We start from the raw sequence: 11,020 nt of genomic DNA, 5'->3' as shown, positions 1-11,020 counted from the left end.
CCATCCTCTGCTCGGGCTGGAGGAACTTCATTAATGGGCTCTATTTTTCCAGAAACATGAGGACTTCCTGGCGGCTACTGTCTTCCTGACTGTTGTTTCTGTTCCCTTCCTGGGGCCACGGAGGGCAATAACCGAGGGTGCCCCTGGCCAGGGTACTGGCGGTCAATGGCTGGGCCTGGGGAGGAGAGGAAGGTGGGCCCCATCCTCTAGTGCAGCCTGGGTGCTGGGCCCTCCCAAGGGTGGGAGACCCTTGGGATAACAAATTTAAAAAAAATAAAAATAAAACTCAACCAAAAAACAAAAAGAGCGCATCCCTTTAAACTTAGAATCCTGCATCTCATACCCTTAAAACTTCGTAAGAATTATACTAATATCAGCTATATTTTCTAGATAATGCTTTGTGGCACTGTCTCCTTTAATCCTTTTTATTATTTTTAATCATTTTTTGTCATAGTAGAATTTAATTTACTACTTAATGAAAACTTGCCACTTTAACCATTTTAAAGTGTACAATTCAGTGGCATTTAACACATTCACAATGTTATGCAGCCATAAATTTAATTCCAGCACATTCTCTTCACCCCAAAATAAAACCAGCCTGGGTAACAGAGTGAGACCCTGTCTCAAGTAAATAAATCAATATATAAATAAAAATAAATGGGAAACACGAGACATATCTTCCATGCAGAAGAATCCCAAAAGAATTCTGTGGATTCGACTCCATTCCTGGCCCCAGCTGTAGGTAAAGTAACGCATGTTGTCACTTTTTGAAAGATAACACAGTCACATGACTCAGAATTCAAAAGCCACAGATGTCCCCTGCCCCTTCCCCCAGATACCCAGTTCCTCCCAGAGGCAGTCACTCCCCATCCTGCCCTCTCCCAGCCCTTGACAGCCACAGATGTGCTTTCTGTCTATATGGATTTACCCACTCTGAACATTTCATGTAAATAGAGTCATACAGTGTGTGATCTTTTGTTCCTCCTTCCTTCCTTTTCTTTCTTTTCTTTCTTTCTCTCTCTCTCTCTTTCTTTCTTTCTTCTCTTTCTTTCCTTCCTTCTTTCATCTTTCTCTTTCTTCTTTCTTTCTTTCTTTCTTCTTTTCCTTCTTTCCTCCTCTTTCTTTCTCTTTTCTTCTTTCTTTTTTCTTTTCTTTTTTTTTGGACAGAGTCTCACTCTGTTGCCCAGGCTGGAGTACAGCAGCATGATCTTGGCTCCCTGCAACCTCCACCTCCCGGGTTCCAGCGACTCTCCTGCCTCAGCCTCTCAAGTAGCTGGGATTACAGGTACCTACCACCATGTCCAGCTAATTTTTGTATTTTAGTAGACATGGGGTTTTACCGTGTTGGCCAGGCTGGTCTCAAACTCCTGACCTTAAGTGATCCACCCACCTTGGCTTCTCAGAGTGCTGGGATTACAGGCGTGAGCCACCATGCCCAGCCTGTGTCCCTTAGTGGAGTATCTTCAAGGTTCGCTCGTGATGCAGGCTGTGTCCATACCCCATTCCCTTAAATGCCTTCACCCCATTGTACTGGCCCCTTCACCCATCGGTGGGCATCTGGGTTGTCTGCTATCTCATTCCCTCTTCACGGCCACCCCCTGGATGCCTTGATTGCCCCTGCTTTATAGGTCAAACAGTGAGGCAGAGAGAAGTTAACTACAAGCTCTGGGTCACACGGGGACAGAAAGCCAGGATTTGAGCTCAGGAAGTTGGGCTTGGTGCTGGTCCCAGCATCTGAGAATACTGGAGTCAGAGGACAAGGGACTTGGGGGCATGGAAGCTCTCTCTCTCTATCTCTCTCTCTCACAGGGGAGACACGGCTCCTGGGGAAGGGGCTCCCTGGGGCAGGGAGCGGGCAGGATAACCTGCAACCCCTCCCACCTCTGTAATCATAACCTGTGAAACCCTGTCGTGGAGGAGAATGCAAGCCCCAGGCGAATTTTGAAGCAGAATTTTTTTAATTAGTGGTTTTTTGAGACGGAGTTTCACTCATGTTACCCAGGGTGGAGTGCAATGGCGCGATCTCGGCTCACCGCAACCTCCGCCTCCTGGGTTCAGGCAATTCTCCTGCCTCAGCCTCCTGAGTAGCTGGGATTACAGGCATGCACCACCATGCCCAGCTAATTTTTTGTATTTTTAGTAGAGACGGGGTTTCACCATGTTGACCAGGATGGTCTCGATCTCTTGACCTCGTGATCCACCCGCCTTGGCCTCCCAAAGTGCTGGGATTACAGGTGTGAGCCACTGCGCCCAGCCTTGAAGCAGATTTTACTTTTTAGAAGAATTTTAGATTTTCAGAGAAACTGAGCAAGGTTCCCATATACAACACATACTCAGTTTCTATTATTATTATTGAGACAGGGCGTCGCTCTGTTGCTCAGGCTGCAGTGCAGTGGCATGATCTTGGCTCACAGCAGCCTCAACCTCCCAACTCAAGCGATCCTCCTGTCTCAGTCTTCTGAGTAGCTGGGGCTACAGGCATGTGCCACCACGTCTGGCTAATTTTAAAAATTTTTTGTGGAGATGGAGGTCTCACTATGTTACCCAGGCTGGTCTCAAACTCCTGAGCTCAAGAGATCCTCCCACCTCAGCCTCCCAAAGTGCTGGAATTACAGGCGTGAGCCACCATGCCTGGCCTGGTTTTTCTTACACGGGGCTTACGGGCTATTGGGAAAACAGTCTTAGAGGTAAAGTCCCATTTTATCCCATCATATCCAGGATGTCCACTATCAACATAATTCACGACAGCTGATGTGATCTCCATCACCTGTCTGTGGTCGTATTCGCCAGATTTCTCCACTGTGAAGTTAGCTCTCCTGTTCCCGCTTCCCATCTGTACTCTTTGGAAGGAGGTCACTAAGGCAGCCTGGAGTTATGTGTGCGCTCCGTAGGGTAGAGAATCTACAGAATTCATTTGGGATCCTTCTGCACGGAAGATCTGTCTCTTCTTTCCCATTTATTTTTATTTATATATTGACTTATTTATTTTGAGACAGGGTCTCACTCTGTTGTCAGGCTGGAGTGCAGTGGCAAGAGCACAGCTCACAGCAGCCTCCATCTCCCAGGCTCAAGCAATCCTCCCACCCCAGCCTCCCACGTAGCTGGGACTACAGGCCTGCTCCACCATGCCCAGCTAATTTTTGTATTTTTGGTAAACACAAACACAGGATTTCATCACATTGCCTAAGCTGGTCTCAAACTCCTGGGCTCAAACGATCCACCTGCCTTGACCTCTCAAAGTGCTCTCCCATTTATTAATATGAATGTATTCAATCATCTATGTCAGAATAGACATAGACACTTATTTTATACTTTGGGTTATAATCTGATGCTACTTTATTTATTTTGTTGTTCAAGTTGCTCCGTCTTTGGCCACCGAGGGCTCTTTCAGTTGGCTCCTGCGTCCCTTTGTCATACCGCCATCAAAGTGGGGTTCCCCCTTTTTTGGGCCCCATGTAAAACATGAACTTCTCAGTACATTTCCACCTTGTTGTGACAACCAAAACTGGGGCCCGGACTGGGATAAAGGCAAGTGCCTCACAAAATTTAAGGGATGCCAGAAAAACTCAGTAGTCACCATTTAAAAATCAAAATTATGGCTGGGCATGGTGACTTACTTTGGGAGCTCTTTGGGAGGCTGAGGTGGGTGGATCATTTGAGGCCAGGAATTTGAGACCAGCCTCCAACATGGCAAAACCCTGTCTCTACTACAAATACAAAAGTTAGCCAGGCGTGATGGCACACGCCTGTAATTCCAGCTACTCGGGAGGCTGAGGCATGAGAATCACTTGAACCCGGGAGGCGGAGGTTGCAGTGAGCTGAGATTGTGCCACTACACTCCAACCTGGACAACAGAGCGAGACTCTTTCTCAAAAAGAAAAATCAAAATTATGGACTCAAATGAATATTTGCATACCCATGTTCATAGCAGCATTATTCACAGTAGCCAAAAGGTGGAAGCAACCCACGCCCCATCAATGATGAGTGGATAAACAACGTGTAATATATCCACATGACGGAATATTATTCATCTTTTAAAAGGAAGGGAATTCTGACACACACTATGGTGAGGATGAACCTTGAGGACATTATGCTAAGTAAGATGAACCAGTTACAAAAAGACAAATACTGTATTATTCCACCTACATGAGGTATCCGGAGCAGTCATATTCAAGAGCCAGAAAGTAGAATGGGCAGAGTGCAGTGGCTCAGACCTGTAATCTCAATGCTTTGGGAGGCTGAGGTGGGAGGATCGCTTGAGCCTAGGAATTTAAGGCTGGCTTGGGCCATGCAGCAAGACCCTATGTCTCCAAAAAATAAGTGAATTAGCAGAGTGTGGTGGTTCATGCTTATAGTCTCAGCTACTCCGGAGGCTGAGGTGGGAGGATCCCTTGAGCCCAGGAGTTTGAGGCCACAGTGAGCTGTGATGGCATTACTGCACTCCAGCATGGGCGACAGAGCGACACTGTCTCTAATAATAATAATACTAATAGAACGAAGTCACCAGATGCTAGAGAAAGAGAGAACGGGGAGTGAGTTCATATTTAATGGAAATAGAGTTTCAGTTTTTCAAGGTGAAAAAGAGTTCTGGAAATGGGTTGTATAATAATGCTAATATATTAGGCATTATAAAACTGTACACTTAGAATGGCTAAAATGGCCAATTTTATGTTACATATATTTTACTATAATAAAAAATCAAAATTAGTGCCAAAGGTCTACAATGGACAAAGCATCAGAACCTTAAGTAAACACTGGATCAGTGTTACTAATTTTCTCATCTGCTTTCGTGTCCAACAAGGTGTGTTGTGGCCCTGTTGCTGAGCCAGTCCCATGGCAGAGCAGGGTAACAGCTCACCTGTAGTTCCAGCTACTAGGGAGGCTGAGGCTGGAGAATCACTTGAACCCGGGAGGCGGAGGTTGCAGTGAACTGAGATCACGCCACTGCACTCCAGCCTGGGTGACAGTGCGAGACTCCATCTCAAAAAAAAAAAAAAAAAAAAGTGAGGTACTGAATGAGACCAAGCTTCATGAGTGATGCCAGCTTGGGCCACCCACTGGCTGCATGACTTGGGTGAGAGAACCTCAGTATCTTCAACCCTACAGCAGTGTGAGTCGTTCTCATCTCTAAGTGCAGCTGTAGAATCAGACGCGTGATGGCGTGGCCCGTGTTCCCCACAGCACCTGGCCCACAGCCAGCAACTTTCTCATCGTGGCTTAGCAGCCTCCTCTCTGGGTGGGGGAAACTGCTGGCAAAGGAGGGAGCCACCTATCACCCAAAGGTGAGTTCCCAGGACAGTGCCCGACACACAGCAGCACTTCACTAATTGCTTGTGGAGAGAAGGGATGTGAAGAGGACCGAGGATGGCAGCTAATCACCCCTGTCACCACTGCCACCATAAAGCTGGTCTTGGGTGCTCCTCCCCGTTTCTGCTGGCAGGAGGCAGGTGGTGGCCCAGGACGTGAGGACATCTGAGCAGAAGGGCTCCAGGGTCCAGCTGCCCTTCCTGTGGCCACATTAGAACCTCAGAGAGCCCACTCCCCACAGCCACGGAGGAGCCTGGGTGTTCGTGTTATTCCGAACAGGCTTAGAGCTGACAGCAGAGGAGACAGCCAGCCAGGCGGCACCCCAAAGAGGACCCAAAGTCAGAGCCACAGAGCCCAGGCTACAGAAGAGCCAGAAGTATCTAGGTCAGGCCTGTCACCAGAGGCCCAGGCACCAGCACCTCAGGACCCAGGCCACTTGGGCCAGGAGTATCCGCTCTCCCAGGACCCCCTGAGATCACCCACGGTTGGCCACAGGTCCCAACCCATTCTCCAGCAACAGGCCTGCTTTCGGAGCTTCAGATCTCCCAGAAAGCCTCAGCCAGGGGCTACTGTCTAGTCTAGCAGAGGCCTGGGGCGGGGAGGTCAGGGGAGGTGGGGAAGGGGCAGAGAAGGATGCCAGAGGACCTCCAGTGTCAGGCTCAAGGCAGCCCTGTTGACCCAGCGCAGAGCTGAGCAGATCCCCAGGCTGCCTGGGAGAAGCCCCTGCCGACCAGAAGAGATGCAGACCCTGACCAGCCATCCTCTGCCCTCTGGCGACTGGTGACCTGCCAGCCCTCAGCTTCCTGCACAGCTCAGCCCCACTGGGTAAATACTGAGGGCTGGGGAGAAGGAGGTATTTCTACACACATGCTATGTCAATGTTAACAGTAGTGACTCGAGATGTGCACACATCTAATATGCTCTTCCCACACGCCAGTCCAGACAGACCAATGCACACACACACATACCGAGAGCCTTTATTTTTTATTTTTTATTTTTTTTGAGACGGAGTTTCGCTCTTGTTACCCAGGCTGGAGTGCAATGGCGCGATCTCGGCTCACCGCAACCTCCGCCTCCTGGGTTCAGGCAATTCTCCTGCCTCAGCCTCCTGAGTAGCTGGGATTACAGGCACGCACCACCATGCCCAGCTAATGTTTTGTATTTTTAGTAGAGACGGGGTTTCACCATGTTGACCAGGATGGTCTCGATCTCTTGACCTCGTGATCCACCCGCCTCGGCCTCCCAAAGTGCTGGGATTACAGGCGTGAGCCACCGCGCCCGGCTGAGAGCCTTTTTTTTTGAGATGGAGTCTTGCTCTGTTGCCCAGGCTGGAGTGCAATGGTGTGATCTCGGGTCACTGTAACCTCCATCTCCCGAGTTCAAGCCATTCTCCTGCCTCAGCCTCCTGAGTAGCTGGGATTACAGGCGCCTGCCACCATGCCCAGGTAATTTTTTGTATTTTTAGTAGAGACAGGGTTTCACCATCTTGGCCAGGCTGGTCTTGAATTTCTGACCTCATGATCCATACTGCCTTGGCCTCCCAAAGTGTTGGGATTACAGGCATGAGCCACTGTACCTGGCTGCAGAGAGCCTATGAGCACGTGTGCACGGAGATGCATGTGGCTACAGATATGCACATGTGCACAGATACACATACACTATGTACACACAAGCACCCAGCTACACCTGCCTGTGAGATACATACATACATCCATATGCCCACAGCACCTACCCTAAATACACACACTTGAACATGTTGGTACTCACCTCATTTTTTAAAAGAAGTTTTAGTGGACTCTACATTCACAAAGCTTTTAGTATTCAGTGTTTCCTACAGCTTTAATCCTTCAGGAACCACGGTCATGACTGCTGTCTTTTCTGCATCTACCCTAGACTGTTATTTACTTAACCTTTGAAACAGACTGGCTTTTTTACTTACATGGATTTTAAAGGGGAACTTTATATCCCCACTTTAAATGGAAAAATACATTTATCTAATACATTGAAAAATAGCATGCTATTCTAATCAAGTGTTTTTGGCTGGATGCAGTGGCTCACGCCTGTAATCCCAGCTACTTCGGGAGGCTGAGGAGGGTGGATCACTTGACATCAGGAGTTTGAGAGCAGCCTGGCCAATATGGTAAAATCCCATCTCAACTAAAAATACAAAAATTAGGTAGATGTTGTGGTGGGTGCCTGTAGTCTCAGCTACTTAGGAGTCTGAGGCAGGAGAATGACTTGAACCTGGGAGGCAGAGGTTGCAGTGAGCCAAGATCTTGCCACTGCACTACAGCCTGAGCGACAGAGGGAGACTCTGTCTCAAAAAAAAAAAAAAAAAAAAAAAAAAAAAAGGGTTCTTCCAGCTAAAATGGTTTTATGGTTTTACACACCCATCTCTGGATCCCCCGTGTGCCACTCTGGGAAAGCACTCCATTATTTCACTCCAGCCTTGTGACTTCTGTGTGGTGGGCAGAGCAGGTTTTAGATGTCACAGGGTCTGTGTTATGATGAGGAAGTGGGAATTCAGTGTGACTTCCCCCAGGCCCCATGACGGGAGCTCACACCAGCTCTCCTGCCCCATATCTGCTGCCCTTCCCTGCAGTGTATCCCCCAGCAGCACCTCGAGGAGGCACCTCCCAGCCAGCCAGGGCCACAGCTCACCCTCCCAGGGCTCTGTGCAGCCCTCCCTGGCCCCGCACCCTCCACCCTGCCCTCTGTCATCAGCCATCGAGTGCTTATTCATTCCCCTGCCCGCTTCTTGGAACGTTCCCTCCACCTTCATGCTCTGACCTGGGGTCTGCTGCCTTCCCTGCAGGTCTCAGCAGGGCTGTTTTTCCTCCTATACGCCTCCTCACTCTTCCTTCATAAAACTCCACCTCCTTGAAGTACACAGCATCAGACTCTGCTGCCCTCACCTCATGGCGCCGCGGTGGCTCCCATCCCATCTCAACCACATCGCATTTCTTCCTGAGGGTCTCCAGCCCTACATGCTGTGGCTCCACTTCTGGGCCTGATCTTCACAGCTCTTCTGGGATCCGCTTCCGACACCTGCCACCGCGCAGAACACACACCCTCATTCCTGACCCAGGGTCTTTGTCCTTGCAGTTCTTTCCGCGTGGGAGGCTCTTCCTCCAATCTTTGCTTGGTTTGTTCTAGCTGATCATTCAGGTGTCGCCTCCTCGGAGGCCCTCCCTGACCACTGTCTAACCACTCACCCTCCTGGTGTCGGAAGCCCCGCACTCTAAAATGTCCCATGCCACGTTATCCCCTCTCCTTTCCACGCTTTGTATCCTGGCACTTGTCATTTTATGTCCACTTGTTTCTTCGTAGTGTCTGTTGACCCACCAGGGTGTAGAGCCCATGAGGACGCGGATCATCTGCAGCAAGTGGGGCCCCAGGAGCGAATGGGTGAGTGTCGACAATATTGCACAAATGACACAGCCTGGCTGGAAGCAACTCCCACCCCTACTGGCCAATACACTGCACAGGGATAAGGAACTGGACCTCACAACCTCCGGAGTCAGATCCTGTGTCAGTCAGGGTTCCGCCAGAGAAACAGATCCAATAGCGTATTCCTTAACTAGCTTCTAGAAATTGGCCTACGTGATTGTGGGGCTGGCTGGGCGCATCTGAAGCTATAGGGTAGGGTGGTAGGCCGGAAACTCAGGTGGAAGTTGAGGCTGCAGGCAATAGGCTTAATTGCTCTGTCCTTGGGGGAACCTGAGTTTTGTAATTAAGGTCTTTTGGATAATTAGATGAGGTCCACACAGGTTAATCACACCTGCCAAATACCTTCACAGCAACACCTAGATTCATGGGGTTTTGTTTTTTTTTTTAATGGAGTCTCCCTCTGTCACCCAGGCTGGAGTGCAGTATTGTGAGCTTGGCTCACTGCAGTATCCACCTCCCAGGTTCAAGTGATTCTCCTGCATCAGCCTCCCGAGTAGCTGGGACTACAGGCACACACCACTATGCCAGGCTAATTTTCACCATGTTGGCCAGGCTGGTCTCGAACTCCTGACCTCAGGTGATCCACCCACCTCGGCCTCCCAAAGTGCTGGGATTGCAAGCATGAGCCACCGCGCCTGGGCTAAAGATTTGTTTTATATCTATAATATGTATTAGATATCATAGCAGACAAGTTTGTATATGAATATACAAATATATGAACAACAAAATAAGGAACAGTGTAGGCCACCTACCTTTTGGCCCATGTTTCAACCAACCAACCGACCAACCGACTGACCAGTGAGAGCCTTTCTAACAATGCTAACCCACTGAGTTGAGAATCTCTGCTTCGTGGGCCAGATCCAACACTATGGTCCTTCCGTGATCTCACACACATAGTATCTACTCCCATACATATCTCTTGGATTTGTCTGTATAAATTGGAAAAATCATGCAGTTCTTTTGGTGTGTAGCACACCTCTTCATGAGTCACAGTGTGAACCTTTCCCTCTGGGGCCTGCTGGGACTTGAGTCTAGTTATAGGTCCAGAAAAGAGGGGTAGGCGTAGGATCTAAGAAGAATCAGAAGTACCCTGCCAGGCAGCTACCTCAGGGAAGGCCGTAGTTTCTCAAAGGGTTAAAAAAGTGTGATGAGGTCAGGCACAGTGGCTCACGCCTATAATCCCAACGCTTTGGGAGGCCAAGGTGGGTGAATCACTTGAGGTCAGGAGTTTGAGATCAGCCTGGCCAATGTGGTGAAAGCCTGTCTCTACTAAAAATATTTTAAAAATATTAGCTGGGTGTAGTGGTGTGTGCCTGTAGTCCCAGCTACTTGAGAGGCTGAGGCAGGAGAATTGCTTGAACCTGGGAAGCGGAAGTTGCAGTGAGCGAGATTGCGCCACTGCATTCCAGCCTGGGCCATAGCATAAGCCTCCGACTCAAAAAAAAGAAAAAAGGCCGAGCTGTGGTGGCTTCACTTGCAATCCCAGCACTTTGGGAGGCTGAGGCGGGTGGATCACAAGGTCAAGAGATGAAGAACATCCTGGCCAACATGGTGAAACCCTGTCTCTACTAAAAATCCAAAAATTAGTTGGGTGCAGTGGTGCGTGCCTGTAATCCCAGCTACTCTGGAGGCTGAGGGAGGAGAATTGCTTGGACCCAAGAGGCAGAGGTTGCAGTGAGCAAGATCACACCACTGCACTCCAGCCTGGGTGACAGAGTGAGACTCTGTCGCAAAAAAAAGAAAGAGTGATGAGTATGAGGGTAGGGAAATAACACCTGCACATTCGCTGCAAATCTGTCTACACAGCTGGACCCAGAGATGGGAAGGCAGTGTAGGCATGAGTAGTAGTAGTTTCTACTGGCAGAGAACACAACAGAATTTAAGGATTCAACGTCCCCAACTTTATTGGAGTCTTCCCTTATGTTCCCATTCCAATTTTCAGGATCTTATTCTTTTCCAGTCAATGCCCTCCCTCTCACTGAAGACACCCTCCAAGCCTGGAATATGGGAATTGGGTTTGCGTCATAATTCAGCCACATGCAAGATGAGACTCTGGGTTTCCTTTTCATGAATCTCAGCCCTGGTCAGGCGCAGTGGCTCACGCCTGTCATCCCAGCACTTTGGGAGGTTGAAGCAGGCAGATTGCTTCAGCTCAGAAATCTTGACCCTGCAGCTACAGGAGGTAAGGGTCTCTTCTAAGGAAGTCATAGCAGCTTTTAAACAAAGCTTGAGCTGGGAATTGAAACCCTGAGCTCATCCTTTC

Source organism: Sapajus apella, unplaced genomic scaffold (genome assembly GCF_009761245.1).
Source record: "Sapajus apella isolate SASKATOON/1434 unplaced genomic scaffold, GSC_monkey_1.0 scaffold15, whole genome shotgun sequence".
Lineage (NCBI taxonomy): Eukaryota > Metazoa > Chordata > Mammalia > Primates > Cebidae > Sapajus > Sapajus apella.
Note: the sequence above shows the minus strand (reverse complement) of the source record.